We start from the raw sequence: 22973 nt of genomic DNA, 5'->3' as shown, positions 1-22973 counted from the left end.
ACAAGCTCATCAAACGTTTCGGAAGCTAGTAACGCTTCTGAACTTATTGACAACATGCTTTAAATCTAGGCTTTCATAAATTGGCTAATGACATTTGTTAATAAATTTTCTACACTATGCAATATGATTTACAATACCCCTAATCCTGAGAAGGATTGATAAAAGATTTCTACTGAGGGTCTTCTCTCTGTATATGAGAAATATCATCACCATAATAAATGTACGTACGTATGTACGTATGTACGTATGTACGTATGTACGTACAGTGGTTCCTCGCTTAACAATTACCTCGTTAAACGACGAATCTGCTTGACGGTGAGGTTTTTGCAATCACTTTTGTGATCACAAAATGATGTTTCAATGGCCAAAAATCGCTTTACGATGATTGGTTCCCTGCTTCAGGAACCAATTCTTTGCATTACGATGATCTGAAAACAGCTGATTGTTGGGTTTCAAAATGGCCGCCCACTGTGCAAAATGGCTCCCCGCTGTTTTTAGGAGGCATTTTTCGCTTTACAGGCACTGGAAAATGGCCGCCCTATGGAGGATCTTCCCTGGACAATTAGGTATTTAGCCCATTGGAACGCATTGAACCGTTTTTCAAAACATTTCAATGGGTTTTTTATTTTCACTTGATGAGGATTTCGTTCTACAGTGATTTTGCTGGAACGGATTATCCTCGTCAAGCGAGGCACCACTGTCTGTCTGTCTGTCTGTCTGTCTGTCTGTCTGTCTGTCTGTCTGTCTGTCTGTATGTCTGTATGTATGTATGTATGTATGTATGTATGTATGTATGTAAAATATTTTTATCCCACCTTTCTTCCTAAAAGCACCCAAGGCGGCTTGCAACATTAAAAGGACAATGTTTAAAAGCTAAAAACATTAAATATACAAATATTTTAAAAAGAATTAAACAAATATCATATTAAAATAATAAATAAAACCAAAACTAAAAAAACATTTAAAATCCAATTTGGACAGTAATCCAATTTGAGATTATGACCACAGAGGGCAGCAATCCCATTTGAGATTATGACCACAGTTTTATATAAAAGTGTCCGAAGTTTAATGAATGATATGCCAGGAGACACAGGTCAGAGTACACCTCCCTGTGTTCCCACAAAGAAGAGAGCCGCCCCAGAAGACACTTCAGTGGGGAAACCAAATCCTCCATCAACACTGTTTCTCTTACTGCACTGATAGCAAGAAACAGAAAGGTAATACAACGCTGTATGTTGAACCAGACATTCAGAGGTAACTCGTGGTGCAGTCCTCTCCCTGGATGCAGGTTGTGGATTGCATGTCAGAAAGTTCTCTATTTCAAAATATCCTATGGGGAAAAATTAGCATGGGCCACGGTGGGAGACCATTCATATGTTTAAGTTGGCTGCTCTCCGTACTTCATATGCAATCTGCACAAAGAAAGAGCTGTAGCACATGGTATCTCTGAACATGTGGTTCAGCTCTTTGCCAGGAACCTTTTTTGCCCAGTACTGTATAATCATGCAAGGCAGTGTAACAGGTGCGCAAGTTGTTTGGCTTCTTTGGGAAGAGAAGCTATAAAATGTCACATTTTTAACAATTTAAAAAAATGAAAACATAACTAACGTTAGATATCAAGTCTATGAAATCTCTGCCAACATGGAGAAACTATTTTCAGGCTCTAAGTGTTTTGCATCTTTTCATAGTATTTATAAAACCAATCTCTTTCTCTCTTTCCATCGTATTTCTTTCCCCACACCCTCGTGAATGGATTGTTTTTGGATTAGAATATTTTAAAATCCAGCCAACACAAGGCAACCTAACATCAGGAGATGTTCATTTTCTGGGTCAGTGGAACAGTGCCTTTGAAAACTAAGTCCCCTCATTCAGTAAACTGGTACAGAACTGGAATTGCAGTTGAATAACATTGTTATTCAAAGACAGAGGATGAATTTTCAAAAATGTTCTAGGCAGAGTTTTCAACCATCTGGCTTATGGAACAACCAAATTAAACACAAATATTAACATTAACAATTTTTCTAAAAAAAAATATCCCTGTATTCTACAGCACCTTCATACAGGTAACTAAGTTTTCTTCATATCCTGTAGCTAACGCAGTAAACAAAATCTGTTTCTCTCTCCCCTATTCGACCAGTCTCCCACCCACCCCCTCTCTCACACACACACAAAATAAAAAAAGGGACAAAATCCAGCTAGTGGAGTCCTATGCATTTAAACAGGACAGCTTTAATGGGAAAGTGAATACATCTCCCATTTAAATGAATGGAATTTAGAGTACTTAACTTTGGTTCCCTTACGTCGCTGCATCTAATTATACTCGTATGCCAAACATTTCATTACAGTCCCCAAACACTTCCTTTTACAAAACAACACCAGGAAATACCCCATGGTAGTGCTGCATGTGCATGAGAACAAGCAACAAAACTGACTGCAACTGAACAAGCTAAATTACATCCTAAAAATGATTATTTTTATGGGGAAAGGAAATATTAACTTTCTAAACTTCCTATGTTTTGCAGGCATCAGATAAAAGAACTTTCACAGCATATTTTGGCAACCAATCAGCAAGAGAACTACAGCACTAAAAGGAAGCAACAATAAATAATCTCTCTCAAATCACAGCCCCAGTCTACTGTAATTTAGAGAAGCACAGTGAAAGCGAACTTTTGCTGATAAGTTTTTATTGGAAATGTTCACATACTGACCTACCTAACCCTCCACAGTCTACAGGATGATGAAACTTGAGAAGATCTTATGCAAGGTGGTTATTTAGAGTGAAATACCTGAATTAAGATGAAGGTGTAAAATAGTCTTAAAATGTAAAATGGAACGCCAGTAAAGCTATAGTTAAAAATAAAGGATTACACGGCTCTGTTTTTCCTTTAAAACAAAATTGTTATTGCTATTATTAGTGTATTAATTCATTTATTGCTATTTATCCCACCTCTTTACTAAGAAATTGTGCTGAACACAGCTTAAGCTGAAACTACATGGTCAAACATTGCAATATTTGCTTCACTTACAAAACAAGTGAATTTGAAGTATTTTTAACTGACCACATGTTGCAAAGGCTGATTTGATTCAGCCCAGCCCTTTAAGCTCCCAAAGCAGCTTTTCTTCTTCTTCTTTTTCAAGCTGTAACGATTCAAATAAGCTTTTTCTTATGTGTTTGTGATACGTTCTTATAAAGATGGGGGAGTATTTGTAGGTGGTATTTCAATGACATAAGCAGTTGAGGAATGATATTCAGGACTAGGGGAAAACCCCCTGCATTCTTTCTTCTCCTCCAATTCTCTGATTTTTTTTAAAAAAGAAATTAAGTGCTAGATCATCCAATCACTTTATCACTCGGTCATCAATATTATTATTAACTATATTTCCACCCTGTAAAAGGATTGGCAGAGGTGGGACCAGAAGAAGGAAGGAAGAAGGAGGGCTGTGGGCTGGAATGCAAATTGCATCACATCCAGTATGAACAGTGAACTCTCAAATCAATCCACAGCCCCTGTGTGAGAACTGACTGTGACTTCAAACAGATTGCGAATCAAATTGCAGCAAATTCTAGTCACACCCTTAGAAGCATTAAAAAAGAATAAAATAAGTTTTAAAAAAACTGAACAGTAAAGTTTGGGACTATCTCTATTAATTCTTTTAACTTCAGTCCTTCAATGGGAGAAATGCAAGTTGTAAATAAAATTAAAAGATAATTAAAATAAAAATCATTAAAATATCACCATCATAATCTACACCACTATCATCACAGCAATAAAATGAATACAACACTGCATATGAGTAACCATGTACAGATGGTAAGTAAACACAAATATATGTAGGAAGCAAAATTGAGCTGCAAAGCTGAACACAGATGGAATTCAAATTATTTCACTTTTTATAAAGCCAATTCAAAGATGACATATGCACAACGCAGAAAACTATCAACTGGATGGTGTATGTATAGTACTGATGATTCCTTGAATACTTGGTTTTCATCCAGATTAATGGGAAATCTTGCTTAACAGTGTTTACGGTTATACTGATGCAATATTTCTGATTTAGGCTGGTGATGGAAAAGCAGAGGGAATTCAACTTCTGAGATGCCAGGGAAAGTGAAGAAGGAGTGAAAAAGATCCATAGCACAACTTTGCAACCCACTCATGAACTCTTTAACAAAGTTAAGAGATACCCTCAAGATACATCAAGGGCCACCAGCCCTCCATCTGCAGGATCAGTATTTGCTGATTCACTTATCTGTTGCCTGAAACTACTAAATAACACCCCCACCACCAATATATATATTTATATGTATTTCCAAAGTGTATTTATCAGAACCGGCCATGAGGCAGAGACCATGCAGTGTACATCTTTCAATACATCCATGTTCTTTGGCATCCATGGAGGGGCTTGAAACCAATCCCACATGGATACCACAGTCCTACTGTATGTTCCAAGGTGATTAAAGAAGTTACCGCATCCCTACTATGTGGAAGTTGAGTCATGGCAACTGGACTTATTTCTTATTAGGTTGAAACATTTAGCTACCTATCCAAGCAGCTTCTTCAGTCTGAGGAGAGTTGGTAGGAGACTCCCTGATATATCCTCCATGTTGGTTTCACCCATTGGTTCAGGCATGTGGACAACACCTGGATGAAGATCAAGTTTCAGGAAGTACAGGCATTTACAGACCACATTAACGCAGTGAACCCAAATATCGAGTTCACTGGGGAAGACACCAAAGACAACCAGGTGGCTTTCCTGGACTGAGCAGTCATCATAGGATCCAATGGCAGTTTAGGAATAGAAATCTACAGAATGCCTACACACACTGATCTATACCTGCGGTTTGACTCTCATCACCTGTTGCGATACAAACTGGGGGTCATCAGACTCAACTTCCAGATAACCTCACGTGGATGACTGAGTATCTTCACAGGTATATCCCCACTATGCTGTCATTTTACTATTACAAAATTGCTGGATTTATTTTGATAGGCTCCTTTAACATAATTCCAGCTTTCCCATATGTACTGTTGGTCTGTGCCAAGATGAAATATAAATGTCAATTAAAAATATGGAAGGAGGAGAAGGGGAACTGGCATACTCACAGGACAGTAGATACGAGTGCCGGCTTGACTCAAGAGCCCATTTCAGTTGCGGGGATGGTGAGTCCCAGGCAAACCACAATTAGAACGATTCAAGAAAAAGCAATAACTATAAGCCAGCATTGCTATGTAATTTATGAGATTCCTTCCAACAGTGCACACACATTTCTGTTTTTCACAAATGCAGGACAGCTGTTAAACTGAGCAGTAGTTGTAGCACTTTCGGTTATGAATCCTCTGACATGAGTACAGGGAAATTCATCTGCTGTTTTGGCAGCTGGCCAAAACATTGCGAGGTGAGGGGCAGGTGGTGGAATTGTGTCTTTGGTTATTAAAAACAAAAATGTTGTATCAACTATCCACTTGTTCTGGAGTGTTTGGTAGGCAAAGCATCAATGCATCTGGCGCGTTAAAGGACAGAATTTTCAAAAAAACCCAGTTGTGAAATCACTCTACAGGACGATGGTGCTATTGATCTAAAGCCTGATGTGCAAAATGACACATCAAATTTATGCATTTATCAAAAGCCTACCTACTTAAGCTGATTCACAATGCCTGTTCAGGCATTCGGAGTGCAACACATGATCACAAATGCTCTTATCCTTGACGGAAAAGGGTGTCTCAATGTGCCATTAAGTTCTATATGTATATGAATTAGATGTCGATCAAAGTGCTTCATCTGGAAGAATTCTTTCTGATGCAGCTAGAAACCACTCCAATCTACAATACTGTATCTTACTTCTTTACAGCACACCTTCTACTGAGAAAACACTGAATTAAAACTGCAGATCACCACTAGTACTACCTGTTATAACTACAGATGCAAGAACCGGTGTTAGATTAGCAGAAACATTGTAAACTCTGGCATCATTTCCCTAGCAAACACATACATCCTGGCAGAACAGCATGCACAACTAGCGTAAAGCACTACCAAGCTAAATGAAGTCATATTGGCTGAAATTCTGCTTTTCTTCACATAATACAAAGTTATGCCTGCATAGGTTTGACAGCTATTATGCCCAGGCAATGAGTACTGCACAATTTGAGTGCACAATCGATTATGTGGTTCCCACCACAATGACCACTAATAGCACTTCTATTGTGCCACTATTTTCTTTTTGAACCAGTTTTGCAGTTTTGTATTGTGCACGTGGAGCCCTGGAACAGGATTTCATCCACTAGTTGCACAACCTGTTCAGGTTAGGTTGCACAACACCTCCTAGAATAAGAATATCAGACTTAACACATGCATGACAATGAAAACTCAGTTTCCATGAGTTGTACAAGACTTGTGCTTTTATTCCTAGTTCTTTTTTTTTTTTTTGGCTTTCACATTTAGCAACATTTTTTTAAGAAACAGCTTGTGATAGTAGAATGACATCACTGGACATGTCCGTTTTTTTTTTTACAGTCACACAAAATTTCCCCTACACCAAACCAGGAATGCTGTGTAATTACAATTATGAAGCAGTTCAGAACGACAGCATGAAGAACACCTATTTCATCTGCACACCTTTTACTGAACACAACATAAATCCTCAAGAAACGTGAAAAGGGAAGACAATGTGCACAGTCATGTCATTTTACTTCCAGGGGTAGCTAGCAATACAGAAAAAGTCTACTTCGATTAAACAGCATTCTCCAGTCATGTGTCTCCATGCCTGACCTTTTGTAAAAAGCTACTGAAGTTTCCCTACACTACAAAGAGGATAAACTCAACCTCATTCTGCATCATCTTCCTTTCCCTAAAGTATTTTCTTAAGATTCTTTTTAAAGCGCTGACCTCTTCTACTTACATTCAATTTCCTTAGACTTGTTATAACCTTGCCAAACTGAGCCCCCCCATGAGAATCATGTGACAAAGCACTAAACTATTGCTGCTAAGGGGTTTCCATTAACAAAACAGAGCACTGTATGTTGGGTTAATCCTGCACCTGTGATCTGTTATTCAGCAGTTAAGAAATGCAGCTGAGGCTATGGTTGCTTAATGCAGCTCAGCTGTCCCCCAACAGGACCCTCAGAGCACTCTTTGATTGCAAAGCTGGCAAGCGGAAAATAGCCCAACCTGTCACAGAGCTACGTGAGGGATATAGAGCATGTCATGGCAGAAAGGTGAAAGAAAAAAAGGAAGTAGGGCATTAGAAAGATTGATTTACTGCTCCTTCAGAATTTATTTTCATATCCTGATGGGCTAAAAGTGGCCCATAAAATCTATGTGTGAAATGCCTACTATGGCCTTAATGTCCACAGATCTTTTATGCCAGCACACACAGTCAAATTTCGTGCCAGTGTATGTTGCTGAAATACTGGACTAAATATATCTCATTGATTAGTCACAAGCAGAGTTAACACATTGAATGAATGGGTCTAGCTGGGACTATTAACTGAAAGTAGATAATCATGTTATATAGTGTAAGTACAACACCCCACGGTATGTGCTAATACTGTGTGTGGCAAAGAGATATTAAATAAGGGGACCAGGAAAAAAAAGGAGGTACAGTTTGATTATGATTTGTGTTCCAATATTGCATTGATATGATTCCAATTACCAATACTGTAATGGATTTAATTCAACCACTTTCCAATCTCATACCCAGGAGGCCAGACTGTCCCTTTTCCCCATGACTATTCTTACGATAATCTAAGGTGACATTAATTGGGAGAAAAGCAGCACAGAAATAAAATAAAATAATTCCATATCTGGAGGCAAGTAGGGTTGGCTTTGTTCTCACAAGTGACCGTTTCCAATTTGAAAGCACAGAACACACACAGACACACACAGAGTCACAGTAAAAGCCACAGTACCCATCATTTATTTGTTAATATAGCCACCATTGTTGTTTGTTTAGTCGTTAAGTTGTGTCCAACTCTTCGTGACTGCACGGACCAGAGCACGCCAGGCCCTCCTGTCTTCCACTGCCTCCCGGAGTTTGGTCAAATTCATGTTGGTAGCTTCGAGGACACTGTCCATCCATCTCGTCCTCTGTCATCCCCCTTCTCCTCTTGCCTTCACACTTTCCCAACATCAGCGTCTTTTCCAAGGCATCTTCTCTTCTCATGAGATGGCCAAAGTATTGGAGCCTCAGCTTCAGGATCTGTCCTTCCAGGGAGCATTCAGGGTTGATTTCCTTCAGAATGGATAGGTTTGATCTCCTTGCGGTCCAGGGGACTCTCAAGAGTCTCCTTCAGCACCACCATTAGGTATTGAAACCAGGGAGAGCCTTCTCTGTCTTTTATATCCAAACAGGACATACAGAATAGCTCAATTTAATTCAGGAAACCCAAAGGATTTGTGATATATGAACTTAATTCATGAAAGATTCACAGAATTTCTACAGAACAGAAGGTTCATTGCATCTCATAGCATTTTTAGGAAGTATGGAAGCCAGATACTAAAAATGGACATCAGAGAGACAAAAATGCAAAATATAACATCTGAGAAAAATAAGTGGTGGTTGGAAGAACAAAGGTCCAGGAATTGCACATGTGTTCTCCAAATGGTGAGAGATTCCCTGTCATGAAGTGAAGGAATTCACACTGTTCAGGTGGGTCACAATTTGCCTGAATCTGTTCCCACAGATTGCCGGAGCCATTTCATCAAACAAGAGCAGAGCAAAGGAGCAAGACAACTCTTCCATTAGTTCTATTAGACGTCCTGCTGCCTTTGATTCCCCATCATTACTAGAAAGCAGAAAGCTGGGATGTGTCAATCTTTCTTTCTTTGTTGTGGACTACAAATCCCAAAATTCTGCATTTTGGAAGTCCCATCTGGTGGACAGACACCTACAAATACCAAATTTGGCTGACTCCGCCCCCTTCAGCAGCCACCCACTCAAAGTCAGTGCCTACAGGAGGTGAGGCAAGGAAGCCAGAGCAATGCACCAAATGGACATCTGCCAGAGGGGGGCAGAACATCTGTTCCACCAGTGGCGAAACCGGCATGAACCGTTGAACCATCAGTTCATGCCCAACTCTAATTAAAAGTACTATGAGTGACAGAATAACCACATTTATCATCAGAGGTCCTTTTCCAGGTGTTATCCTCTCTGATGTTAAGGTAGTTGACAACTTCAAAGAAGCCACTTCTAGCATTCTCTGCACACCATCCTTGAAATGCTTTTCCTAATAATGACCGACAAAAATAACTACAAAAGAGGCGTAGCTTCTTACACATGAACAGATTTCTTTCAGAGTGAACTTCTGCAGATTACACTCCTTTTCCACAGACACATGGGGTATAACAGAGAGGCCATGGGTTTATAGGCACAAAAGGCACAGTAGAGATGTGGAGATCGTGCAATGGGGGGAAACATAGTTGGTAAAGAGATCAACTGGTGGCAGCGTGGTAAAGGACGTGGTGGGATAGGTAATGTGAGCTCCTTCTTTGGTGAAACAAGCAGAGGCCAAGTGGAAAATGTCACACATGGCAAGCGAAGCTGCACTTTTCATAAGTTATCAAATAAAAATGTGTCTAAAATGTGGGCAATGAGATCAGAGAGAAAATATCTTCCAGACCCCAGATTAAACCATCAAAATCTTGGAAACCACCTGCAGTAGCTAAATGGCGTACCACTCTACATGATCTACTTTCTTATTCCTTGCTATTGTTATCTTTGGTAAAAATGAGCATAGTATTTGAATGTACCCAGAAAAATTAAGGCATGTCCATAAATTAAATCATCAAACCCACATCATTGAATTGTTTTATGACTGAGCAACAGTGGCACCTGCCTTAGTAACATCCCACTTGGATTAATATAACATGCCCCATGTGGGGTTGCATCTGAAGACAGGTCAGAAACATCAGCTGGTTCAAAATGCAGCAGGTCAGACTGATGACTGGGTCCAGTGATAGGGAGCATATAGTGCTCTTGCTACAACTGCACTGCCTACCAGTCTGTTTCCAGGCCCAAATCAAAGTGCATTACCTGTAAAGCCCTTATACAGCTTGGATTCGGGCTACCTGAATGACCACATCTTCCCATATGATCCCTCTATATGCTTAAGATCATCAAAGGATGCCCTTCTCTCAGTCCTATTGCCAGCACAAGCGCAGTTGACAGGGACACAAAAGAGGTGATTTTATTGATTATTCATAACTGAGTCCCCCTAAATGCCATTTTTACTTAAGATAGTTTTTAATATTTTATCTGTTTCAATTATTCAATGTATCTTAATCAGTTTTTAATTGTTCTTAATGGATTCCTCACGGTGCTTTTAATTCTATTCTTTTTAATAGTGAGAGCTGTTCTGAGTCCCCTTATTGGGAGAAAGGTAACCTATCAACAACAACAACAACAGCTGTCAATCAACCTCAGCCACTTCTCATGCAAGCCAATGCAAATTTATAAACTGCGGTTGATTGACAGGTGTATATGTGATGTGTGCCAGGAGTCACAGTTAAGAGAGTTTAAAAGAATGAAAGAATGCTTATAAATGAAGCTGTGAGCTGATTTATTTAAGGTATATGGTTTCTGGCTGGACAAGTTCTGTTTCCAATATAAGGATGTATGTGTGAGAGAGGCGGTAACTTAAGAACTGTGGACCGGTGCTGTCAGACAGAGCTGTGAGTTAGAATGAACATTGTCTGTTTGTGAATAGGTTCTGAATAAGGTGTCGTTTTGTGGTTAATTGTATAAAAGCAAGCATCCGTCTATCTCTCTGTGTACAAGGAAGTGTTTGACATTATGAAGAAAAGTAAAGGCTTAATTATACAAGTATACTGATAGTTTCAACTTGGTTCCTATATTCTGTTTTCACCTGTCAACTGAACATTTTTATTCCTTTGTGTGGTTTTTGAAAATAATCTTCTTAGTTTACAAACCCTGTGTATTTCTTTTTCCAGAGATAACAATTATAAGTACACCACTGGTTAGTGCTGAGACAAACGGTTTATATAGTGTCAGCTATCACCATAAGCATTCTCACTTTTTCCACAAGGTCAGTGTTATGTCAGCCTTCAGCTGAGGAAAAGTTATAGCAGCACCCTCTGTTTGCCTGTTGGTAAAAGGGATATCCAAGACATGGCAATCATGTCTGCACGCTTGAACAACACCAAATTTAGTGCAGGGATTTCAAGGTAATTTGTGAGGTGACACACACTGGTAGAAAAGGAGTGTCAGTGCCTCGGAGAATATGAGGTAGCGAATTAATACTGACCCCCCCCCCGCCCTTCTCAACTGCTTTAGCAATGGCAGTTTGTATTCTGCCTTTGCTTCATTTTCATAAGCTAAATGGTTCAGTGACAGTAAGTTAGAGGTGAATCAGGACCTCAGTTCTGCTCCCAATTAATGCAGCAAAGTAGTGAAAGCCTTGACCAACAGGCGCCACCATATCCAAACTATTCACATACTGTATGGAGACCTCATTCTCTGTGCAAAGTTCACTGTCTCCTGACTTGCTATGAACTGTAAGCCAACAGTTATATGACTAGTAGAGTTTAGAAAATAATGTGTTGACTCTTGTCTCAGGAACTATTAAACTACAAACAGTGCTCTGAAAGCTAATCTGCATTTTTAGAATAAACAGGAGAAGCTGCCCAATTTAACTGACTGCAAGAAATAAGCTGTGCATAAATAAAGATGGAACAGGAAAAAATGTGGTCAAACTTGCACTTAAAAAAACCAAAGGACTGTGTCTAATCAATATATCTCCACCACAAAATAGACTGTACTAAAGCATCGGGATCATCATCAAAATGACAACCATGGCAGCTCATTTAGGACATCTGCAACAAACAAATACAATTCAACTTGTAAAAGTACAGAACATATTTCAAGGAAAACACTATGCCAAGGACATTTAGATTGTATAAGAATTTGACATACATATCTCGGTTTGGAACCAGTGAAATGTAGGGAAGGTTGCTATGCTCTGTAGCCTTGTTTGAAAATGTGGTCAAACATGGCACTGTAAGATAAATGCTGATGTTTTTGTTTTCAGAAACATTCTTGTCTAATCAGTTACACGCCCTATAGTTTAGGGAGACAAACTTTTTTTTTCAAAATTACCACTTGTTCCTAAACTTAAAACCTTTTACTTGTTTCAGTCTAGAAACTGAAGAGAATAGCTGAAGGCCGCTGGAGGCTCTCAGACATTTTCGGAACTCATATAGTTTTCTTCCCATATGTGTACCTGGTAATGACAGCTCTCTAATATGGTGCCACTGGCATAGTGTTTGTACTATTACGTGTACATAGAACCACCACCATTAAGATCTAGTATGACTAGGGTTGCCAGATACATGGGTACCAAAAGGAGGACATAGAAAGACCAAAAGAGAGAGAGAGAGACAGAGACAGAGAAGGACGTATTGAATGTTTCATTTGAATCGTTCCAGGTTAAACCTGCAATCAATACAATTTTATTAAAATTTGTTGTTCAGTTGTTAAGTTGTGTCTGACTCTTCGTAACCCCACGGACCAGAGCATACCAGGCCCCCCTGTCTTCCACTGCCTCCCGGATTTGGGTCAAATTCATGTTGGTAGCTTTGATGACACTGTCCAACCATCTCGTCCCCTTCTCCTCCTGCCTTCACACTTTCCTAACATCAGTATCTTTTCCAGGAAGTCTTCTCTTCTCATGAGATGGCCAAAGTATTGGAGTGTCAACTTCAGGATCTGTCCTTCCAGTGAGCACTCAGGGTTGATTTCCTTCAGAATTGATAGGTTTGTTCTCTTTGCAGTCCAGGGGACTCTCAATAGTCTCCTCCAGCACCACAGTTCAAAAACATCAATTCTTCCATGGTCAGCCTTCTTTATGGTCCAGCTCTCACTTCCATACATCACAACAGGAAAAATCATAGCTTTGACTATGCAGACCTTTGTCGGCAAGGTGCTGTCTCTACTTTTTAAGATGCTGTCAAGGTTTGTCATCACTTTCCTCCCAAGAAGCAGGCGTCTTTTAATTTTGTGGCTGCTGTGCCCATCTGCAGTGATCATGGAGCCCAAGAAGGTAAAATCTGTCACTGCCTGCATATCTTCTCCTTCTATTTGGCAGGAGGTGATGGGACCAGTCGCCATGATCTTAGTTTTTTTATGTTGAGCTTCATACCATTTTTTGCACTCTCCTCTTTCACCCTCATTAAGAGGTTCTTTAATTCTTCTTCACTTTCTGCCATCAGAGTGGTATCATCTGCATATCTGAGGTTGTTGATATTTCTTCCGACAATCTTAATTCCGGCTTGGGATCCCTCCAGTCCAGCCTTTTGCATGATGTATTCTGCATATAAGTTAAATAAGCAGGGGGACAATATACAGCCTTGTCGTACTCCTTTCCCAATTTTGAACCAATCAGTTCTTCCATATCCACATTATTTTTATTACAATAGCTGCCAGTAAATGTCTCTTAGTGAACCACCCAAGAAACAGTCACGTTAAAAAATAAAAATAAATTCAATGGAGGCTTTTTTCAAAATACCAAAAACATTATTTAACCAGCCATTTGTACCCGAACCCACCCCAGACACTTGCACTTTGCACAGGCTCAGAGGCAACCTTGCTAATATTGATGCCCAAACAAGGCTCTGACACAGGCAGGGGGAAAGCGGTGCCAGGCAAAACTGAATGATGCAGACTCCCCTCCCCTGAGGGTCATAGTTTCAAGGCTAGGGAGTGTGGGAGTTGGGGTCTCCAAAAGGGACTTTGAACATACACAGTCCGGGCGCTCGCCTTCCCATCAATGCGTTTGGGCACTGATTGCTCCTGCCTGGCTCAGCGGGTGACGCTCCACTCATGCTGTCTTTCTGGGCTCCCCGTGGGCTGAGCGGGCATGGCAGATCACCAATCAGCTGCCACGGCGGTAGGAAGGGATAAGGGTTGCACTCCAGCACCAGTGGCAAGTAACGGGGGGAGGGCAGGCGGGTGAGGGTGGGGAAACACAGGGGGTGGGGGGGTCATTCCACCTCTCCCCCTCTCATCCAAAATTATAACATAAAATATACAAAAGCCTGACATTTTAAAGGTTTTTATCTTTGCCTGCCAGACGGAGGACTTTAGGCCTGATGTCTAGCAATCTTATGTATCACACCTTCAAGAGTACAGTATGTCACAGATGTGGACTCAACAAAACGTCTGAGGTATAGAGACCTCCTTAAGAAGGACAAGGTATTAAAGACTAGAGAGGAGCTAGAGGAGCAGAAAGTCTGTCTAGATTGGTGGACAAGACTACAATTAGACTCAAGATATGTAAAAGATAAAACAATGGCTTTTATGAAGAACAAACGGCATTTGATAAACTACTGCTAAGGACAAGTAATAAAATAATTTTTAAAATGTATGAATAATATTGATCTAAAATATTGAGCACAAATTTGGCAGAATAATATTAAACTTTCAAAATCAGTAAACTTCAAAGAAAACACAGTCATCACTAAGTCTGGAGGAAGTGAGCTTGTTCATGAAAGCTTATATTAAAATACAGCAGTTTGTCTTTAATTTGTCATGATGATTTTGTCTTCTTTCTTCAGATGTGGCAATTATCACGTTAAAAAACAAAACAAAAAACAGCACCATAAGGTATATGGCTCTTCTTTAAACAGACCATTGGATCTATGAGTTTCCATGCATTTGGTTATTTATTAAGAAAACGAACGTTTTTACATTACTAAAAACAAAAGCCAAACAAATGAACAACAGAAACACAAACCAAACCAAACCCCCCCCAAACAAACAAAACACACACACCACACACACACAAACCTACAAACGTGCTAGTATGCTGAACTGTGTTTTTATTCCATCCACGGAAAACAAACAAACACTGACACAAAACCTATTCTCTCTAATTGCAGGTGTCAGGGTCTTATGGTGGAACTTATAGGTCAGTAGCAAGACACACAGGTGTGCATTATGTCAGTAATTCAAAGCAATTAAGTTAGTCTGGAATCTGATCCCACCACCCACACATTCCGGTGGGCATTATAAAACTCTCCCTGAAGGAATATTACACTAATGCTGACTAATTTTCACAAACACCTCTGATCTCTTTAAATCTCTCTTCCACCTTTTTCAGCATTGTATAAAGTTGGTTCAGCTTGAAATGCGGATCTCTGCTGTGCTTGTTCACATGCAGACTTTTAAATTCTCTTTAGCTCAGTTCTTCTGCACACACAATGATCAATATAACTCTCTATTTCATTTTTAGGCAGCCCCCCCTGAAAAAAAACACTACTTCTCACTACTAACCATATTTACAAGGCTTTTTTGCATCCTGGGGCATATTTGCAAAAAAAGAAGAGAGAGATAGAAAGAGATTTGGTTTTTGTGCAAATAAGTCTCTTTTATACACAAATCCCTCTTAATTTTGTACAAAATACAAACACAAGTTATTTGCACATAAAAAGTCATATTTCTCCTTAATGTTACTGACAATGAAAAAAAAAAAGACCTTGGTTTTTCACTCTAATTCAGGAGCAGAAAACTTTGTAAGTACTTATAATTTTTTTCCACATGGTGCTTCGATGTGTCAAGAATTAAGATAATTTTCAAATATTCCTCACATCTATTTTTTTGAACACGAAAGGGGTCATCCTCTGCCACTATTTCAGGTAATCCCGGCCAAAGGAAAGGAAAGGAAAGAAGAAAAATCCAGAAACGTTCCCATGCTGTCCTAAAACAATGACAAAGTTGTTTGCATCTGCTCCTATTTTGCAAAGCTGGCCACCCTTTCAGGATTGCATATGGCACCTGACCATAGCAATAGCAGCCCAGTTTAAGGGGTACACAGGAGGCTTTTTAGCACCACTAAGACTTGGGGGCAAGCTCTCAGCTATGATTCACTCTGCCTAATAATAGGGGTGGTCGTGGCTCCAATGATGTATCTTAACCTGGACAATCTGCATTGGTAAAGGTAGAAAACCTTCCACATATCTACACCAACACACACACACCTTTGCTAAGAGGAAGTGAGTGGAAAATGTTTTCTGTAAGGTTCATCTCCAAATTAGAGTCTATGCTACTTAGATGTTAATAGTGCCTCTGTAACCCAATAATAACAAACAAAAAGGAACAAAGTGGTATATGAACAAGGTCAATTAACAAATCATATAAGAGGGAATGGAGGAGAGAGAATTTAATTTTCCTTCAATTTCACATTAAGATGAAGATGAGATTTCTTTCTGACTTAGAAAAAGCCTATTTTAGCCATTCCCACATTACCTTATTTACCAGGCTATATATTATATGCCACTGAAACTATCAGGATTGCCTACATTTCTTCTCTTTCTACCTTTCAATTCATTTGCCAGGGCTGTACGCATGAAGCATCTAAACACACAAACACTGTGAGCCATTCATATCCTATGCCACATGCTCTTTCCCCTTGAAATCACATGTACTTCTTCTTATCAGGTCTAGCTTTCTATGTTCCCCACACAAACTGCCTTTAATTTTCCAGGTCATGGAGAAATAACATGAGATAGTTTGGTAAAACACATCACATGTCTACAGATAAGAGAAAAAGAGAAGAAGCCATTCATATATTTTTTACGGTTTTCAGTTGCTGAGATAAGGTAGTGGCCATAGTTGCTCAGTGTCAGAATGTATACATTATGTATTGACTGCTCCCTCATTAATTATATATATTTTTATATTGACTCTTCTCTCAAATACAAATCAAGCACTCCCACTTTATTCAACTGTAATCAGTTGTTCAAATGTTCTGACTCCTGTTTACATTTTGCACAGCAGGAGTTGAAACACACAATTTTCCCATATGATTTCTGATTGTTAAAGATTGCAGTGTTCCTACTGTGCTTTCTCTCTGAGTATCTCTACTTGCCAATCTAATGCAGAAAACCTGGCAGTTATAGCTTGGGATCAAACCAGAAAATATATTTGGCTTGTATTTAGAAGCAGTGATCTCTTAAGCAATGAATGGCATCTGTTTGTCACAGAATGTTTTGCAGTTTGCCATGTCTTGCTTTGTTATTTGAAAGTAAGCATAAATGTTAAGGGACAATGGTGTAGTGAAGGCAGGACCTGCAAGGTCAAAACTCCAGAACTTTCAAAGTAGCAGCATTGTGACATCATCTGCCACCACCCTCAAGCTTATTTGTTCTCTCTATTCTTAGCTGGAATTCTCACAGTAACTAGGAATAAAATGGCACGACATATTGATGTGAGCTATTCCTGTTGCAACATGAAATATTTATTGAATGAGCAATTAAGAAGAACTAACTTTACAAACCCCTTCACAGATTGCTGCCTTGTTGTGGCGAAGTGGCCTGAGTAATTCAGAGAAGCTATGGGCTATGCCATGCAGGGACTCCCAAGACAGACAGGTCATAGTGGAGAGTTCTGACTAAATGCAATCCACCTAGAGTAGGAATGGGCAAGCCACTCCAGTATCTTTGCCAAGAAAACTCAATGGACAGAAACAAAAGGCTAAAATATATGACACTGGAAGATGAGCCCCTCAGGTCAGAAGCTGTCCAACATGATACTGAAGAAGAGCAGAGGACAAGTACAAGTAGCTCCAGAGCTAATGAAGTGGTTGGGCAAAGCCAAAAGGACACTCAGCTGTGGACGCGCCTGGACTTCAAAGGAAAGTCCAATGCTGCAAAGAAAAATACTGCATAGGAACCTGGAATGTAAGATCTATGAACCTTGGGGAGCTGGAGGTGGTCAAAGATGGCAAGAATAAACATTGACATCCTGGGCATCAGTGAACTAAAATGTATGGGAATGGGTGAAATCAATTCAGACAATTATCATATCTACTATAGTGGGCAAGAATCCCGTAGAAGAAACGGAGTAGCCCTCATTGTCAACAAAAGAGTGGGAAAAGCTGTACAGGGATACAATCTCAAAAATGATCGAATGATTTCAATGTGAATCCAAGGCAGACATTTCAACATCACAGTAATCCAAGTTAATGCACCAACCACCGATGCTGAAGAGGCTGAAATTGACCAATTCTATGAAGATTTACAACACCTTCTAGAACTGTCACCAAAGAAATATGTTCTTCTCATTATAGGGGATTGGAATGCTAAAGTAGGAAGTCAAGAGATAAAAGGAACAACAGGTAAGTTTGGCCTTGGAGTTCAAACCAAAGCAGGGCAAAGGCTAATAGAGTTTTGTCAAGAGAACAAGCTGGTCATCACAAACACTCTTTTCCAACAACACAAGAGGTGACTCTATTTTATTATTATTATTTTATTTATTTTACTGATATCCCGCCTAGCTAATCAATTAAGATTACTCTAGGAGGCTTACAACAATAAAAATAACGACAATACAGTTAAAATCATAATACAAAGGCAAGTTACGACAAGATGGGAACTAGGGAATAGAGGAAAGGGGGATCAGGAGTTGATAAACGGGAAGGCCTGCCGATACATCAATGTTTTTAGTTGTTTTTTAAAGGTACCCAGTAAGGGAGCCGCGTGAATGTCAGGGGGAAGGTTATTCCAGAGGCGAGGAGCCACTGCCGAGAAGGCCCTGTTTCTTGTTTTTTCTTTCCGGGCCTCCCTCGGCGTTAGGCTCCTCAGCCTCACCTCCTGACTCGCGCGAGTGACACGGGTAGAACTTGGTGGAAGTAGGCGTACCGCCAAGTAACGAGGCCCTAAGCCGTGTAGGGCTTTATATGTAAGCATCAACACTTTGAAGTCGATGCGGAAACGGATGGGCAGCCAATGCAATGTGGCCAGCGTGGGCAAAATGTGTTGGTATCTTTTCACACCACTAAGAAGTCTGGCCGCCACATTCTGCACCACCTGTAGTTTCCGCAACAGCCTCAAAGGCAGCCCCACGTAGAGCGCATTACAGTGGTCTAATTTTGAGATTACGAGCGCATGCACCAATGTAGTGAGAGCCCCCACCTCGAGATAGGGCCGCAACTGGGCTATCCGCCTAAGATGGTAAAAGGCGGTTCGGACAACCAACGCCACCTGAGATTCCATGGTGAGCGCCGGGTCCAGATGGATCCCCAGGCTGCAAACCCCATCCTTGGCGGGGAGGGTCACCTCCCCAAAAGTGAGGGAGTTTCCCAAATCCCCGATTGTGGGGCGCCCACCCTCAGTACCTCCGTCTTGTCCGGGTTCAGCCTCAGCCCGTTCTCCTGCATCCATTGCAGTACGGTCCCCAGGCAGCGCTGAAGGGACAGAACGGCATCTCCTGTGGTGGGTGGAAAGGAGATGTACAGCTGAGTATCATCAGCATACTGATGACACCGAGCTCCACATCCCCTGATGACCCCACCCAGCGACCTCATATAGATGTTAAACAGCATTGGGGAGATAATCGACCCCTGTGGAACCCCACAATTGAGACTCCACGGGGCCGAGACATTCTCCCCAATCTGTACTCTCTGGGGGCGGTCCTCCAAGAAGGAACGGAGCCAGGCCAATGCCAGGCCACCAATTCCTAACTCAGAGAGCCTCCCCAGGAGGATACCGTGGTCAATGGTATCAAAGGCCGCTGAGATGTCGAGGAGGACCAGCAGGGACACTTTTCCCGTCGGCCTCCCTCAATAGGTCATTGCACAGGGCGACCAATGCCGTTTCTGTACCATGGCGCGGCCTGAAGCCCGACTAAAATGGATCCAGGGCATCTGTTTCATCCAGGTGCGCCTGAAGCTGATCGGCCATCACCCTCTCGACCACCTTGCTTCGGAAGGAACCATTGGCAACGGGCCTATAATTGCCAATCTCGTCTGCCGCCAAACTTGGTTTGTTCCTAATGGGCCTAATGAGTGTCTCCTTGAGGGCAGATGGAAATCTGCCTTCCAGGAGAGACCCATTTATTATTACAGTGGCCCATTCCGTTGTTATCGGCCTGGCTGCTTTGATTAGCCAGGCCAGGCAAGGGTCAAGGAGGAAGTGGTGGCCCGATAGCGATCAAGCGCCCTGGCCACGGTGTCAGGCGTGACTGGCTGAAAGGAATCAAAAATTTCCGGGCAAGATGGAGCGCTGGACATCTCAGCTCGACTCACTGTATTCAAAAAAGGAGAGAGGTCCCGGCGGATGGCCTCCACTTTAGATTTTAAAAATGCTGCAAATTGGTCCAGTGAAAAACTAGGGGGAGGCCCATCACCCGGACCAACTACGGATAGGTCGCGCACTATACGGAATAATTCCGCCTGCTGGTTGGACGCTTCGCTTATCCGGTTAGCGAAGTATGCTCGACTGGCAGCCTTTACCTTAGCCAGGTAAAGGTTAGTGGCGACCTTAACAGCTATCCAATTGTGATCCACCGGGTCCTTTCTCTATTTGCGCTCTAGCCATCTCCTAATCCGCTTCAGCGCCCGAAGGTCCTGGTTAAACCAACGCGCCGGGCGGGCTCTGCGTTAGAGAGGGCGCTTAGGTGCGATCGTGTCTACAGCCCTAGCCGCAGCGGCGAACCAGCTGACGGTCAGAGCCTCGACAGGAGCGCCAGCCAGTTCAGTCGGAACTCCTCTCATGGCATCCTGGAATCCATTCGGATCCAGTAGTCTTCGAGGGCGGACCATAACAATAGGTCCCTGCTCCCTGCGAGGGGGGAGGGCCATGTTGAGGTTACATTTTATTAGGTGGTGATCCGACCATGACAGAAGGACCGACTCGAGGTCAGTCACCATCGGACCACTCTCACTCCAACTGGAGGAAAAAACCAGGTCAAGTGTGTGGCCTCCCACGTGGGTGGGGCCGATAACATGTTGGGACATGTTCAAGAAGGCCATGGTCTCCAAGAACTCAAGAGCTCTACACAAGGAAATCACCAGATGGGCAATACCGAAATCAGATTGATTATATTCTCTGCACCAAAGATGGAGAAGCTCTATATAGTCAGCAAAAACAAGACCTGGAGCTGATTGTGGCTCTGATCATCAGTTTTGTCGCAGGAATGTTTGATGCTTTATGATGCCTTTTCTAGTTAACCTTTGAATTATACTGGCCAATCACCATGCTGAGGGAGTTGGTTAATTGCAACCCCAAAAAGTAACTCATCAATCTCCAGCCTTAAAGAAAAAGTTGTGAACAAAGATGTGCCACAGAATATTCAGATGATGCATAATCAAACTGAATATGCAGTATGATACTGTATTAAAACATTATATTCATCCATTCATCTTTCACTAAACAGCAAATACTTGATTAATATTAAACTCAACACTATCTGGAGATTCTGAATGGAATGGTTGATGCTATTGTTATTTTTAATAGGATGTTTTCTTCCTCAAATGCTTTCTTTTCCTTCCCATTTCTGGCTTTTAAATTTTCTTCCACTGTCCAAAGAAAGATACTGTTCCATAACAATGGCTTCCTTTCTGAGCAGTTGGCCAGACCCTAAAACAAATACTGAATTAATGAGAACTAGGTGACTAAAGAAAATGTTCTATATGGTGGCAGATTGTATAATTTCAGAGAGAAAGAATATTTTTCCAAGGATTTTACTTTTCAAAATGTAGAAATAAATTACATATGTAATTCCTGGGTATTCTTCTTAAAATTGGAGGTGTGATACAATACACATACTGCTATCCACAAACAGATGCATCAATGGTATTGACCTATCTGTATGTAGAGACAGAAGACTAAGCTAGCAAATGAGCACAGAAGCATGGGGTTAAAGACTTGGGAGCTGAAGAATCATTCTCTCTCCAGGTTGTGTAGACAGGGATTTTAGAAGAGGCTATGATGGAGTCTGGGTTTTAGTTTCTGACGTCAGTGAATCTCTTCTTACTTTAGTCATCCCAGCTCAGGTTTACATAGAAACATAGTAACCTGCCCAGTAATCATTCATCTAGCCCAGTACTATCAACTATGACTGGAAGAGCCTCTCTAGGGTTAAACCCAGGATTTCTTCCTAACTGCTCAAGAGATCCTTCATATTACCTGGTGATCTTCCATCCAAGCAATAACAAGGTCTGGGGCACCTTACCTCCTGAAATCATAAGTGATTAGGTGTGTTTCAGGGTGATATTTACATCTCTTGATTAGCCAAATAGAAAAAAATGGTGTATGTTCCACAGACATTCACTAAAACATCAACAGTGATTTGATGAAATTAATTGGGTAACTATGTGAAAGGCTAACAACAGCACTAAAGCCTAATATTTCATTTACCTTTTCACCTTCATGAAAGTCTTGCCCTCAGGGGCATTAAAATTGCCTTTCTCCAGGGAGATAGGGCTTTTCCTTAAACAAAAGAATGAATTCTACCAGCTAAGCCATCTGTTTAAGTTATTTCTTGGCAGTGCACAAACTCCCCCCCCCCCCCCCCACTTACTGAGGTCCATTCTGATATAGGAGAAACCTTGGTGATTAATTTCCCAGGTAAAACCAGCACTAATAGAAAAAAATATTTAATGTTTTGTTTTTGCAAAACATATTTGTATTCATGTTGTTAGTATATTTATTGGAATTTACATCTTAGTATTGTTTCATGCACATATAACATAACTATATGAAGCACAGAATCTATTTCATTTTCAAGTTTGTTAGGGTTTTTTTTTAAAAGAACCAGATGGCTGCATAACAAGCATGACATTTCAAAAACCTGTGGCAAGTGTGACTAAACCTCAGTAAAATTTATGGGATCTTGTGATTCTAGAACCTTTTAAATAGAGAACTGTGAAACACATCAAAAACACATCACTTTCTGAAATGCAAAATAAAATTTAAAAAAACGTAAGTCTCATCAGTGTCATCTCTGTTTCTGCAGAGAATAAATCAAATTTCCACTGATCTTCTTCCACACTCTTTCAAAATGATAACTAGAAAATATATAATAATCTCACCACATGCCCACAATGATCTGGGGTAGACTTACATTCCTATACATTATTTGGATGAAGAGTTTAGCATTAAAAACCATGAAACCTAAATTTAACCTAACCCATGACTTTTACAAAAAGAACATTTCAAGAATTTGAACCAATGTGCCTATA

At 40.8% G+C, this 22973-nt stretch overlaps 1 protein-coding gene across 5 annotated transcripts in view; it reads right to left on the bottom strand.

The window, feature by feature from the left end:
- The window catches only part of BMPR1B (bone morphogenetic protein receptor type 1B), a 276193-nt gene that overhangs the window by 34698 nt on the left and 218522 nt on the right, over positions 1-22973 (bottom strand). The gene's annotated exons all lie outside the window — the stretch shown is intronic.

This window comes from Pogona vitticeps, chromosome 5 (assembly GCF_051106095.1).
Source record: "Pogona vitticeps strain Pit_001003342236 chromosome 5, PviZW2.1, whole genome shotgun sequence".
In the NCBI taxonomy this organism is placed as follows: domain Eukaryota; kingdom Metazoa; phylum Chordata; class Lepidosauria; order Squamata; family Agamidae; genus Pogona; species Pogona vitticeps.
The sequence above is the reverse complement of the archived record's forward strand: the minus strand, read 5'-3'. Positions and strand labels throughout refer to the sequence as shown.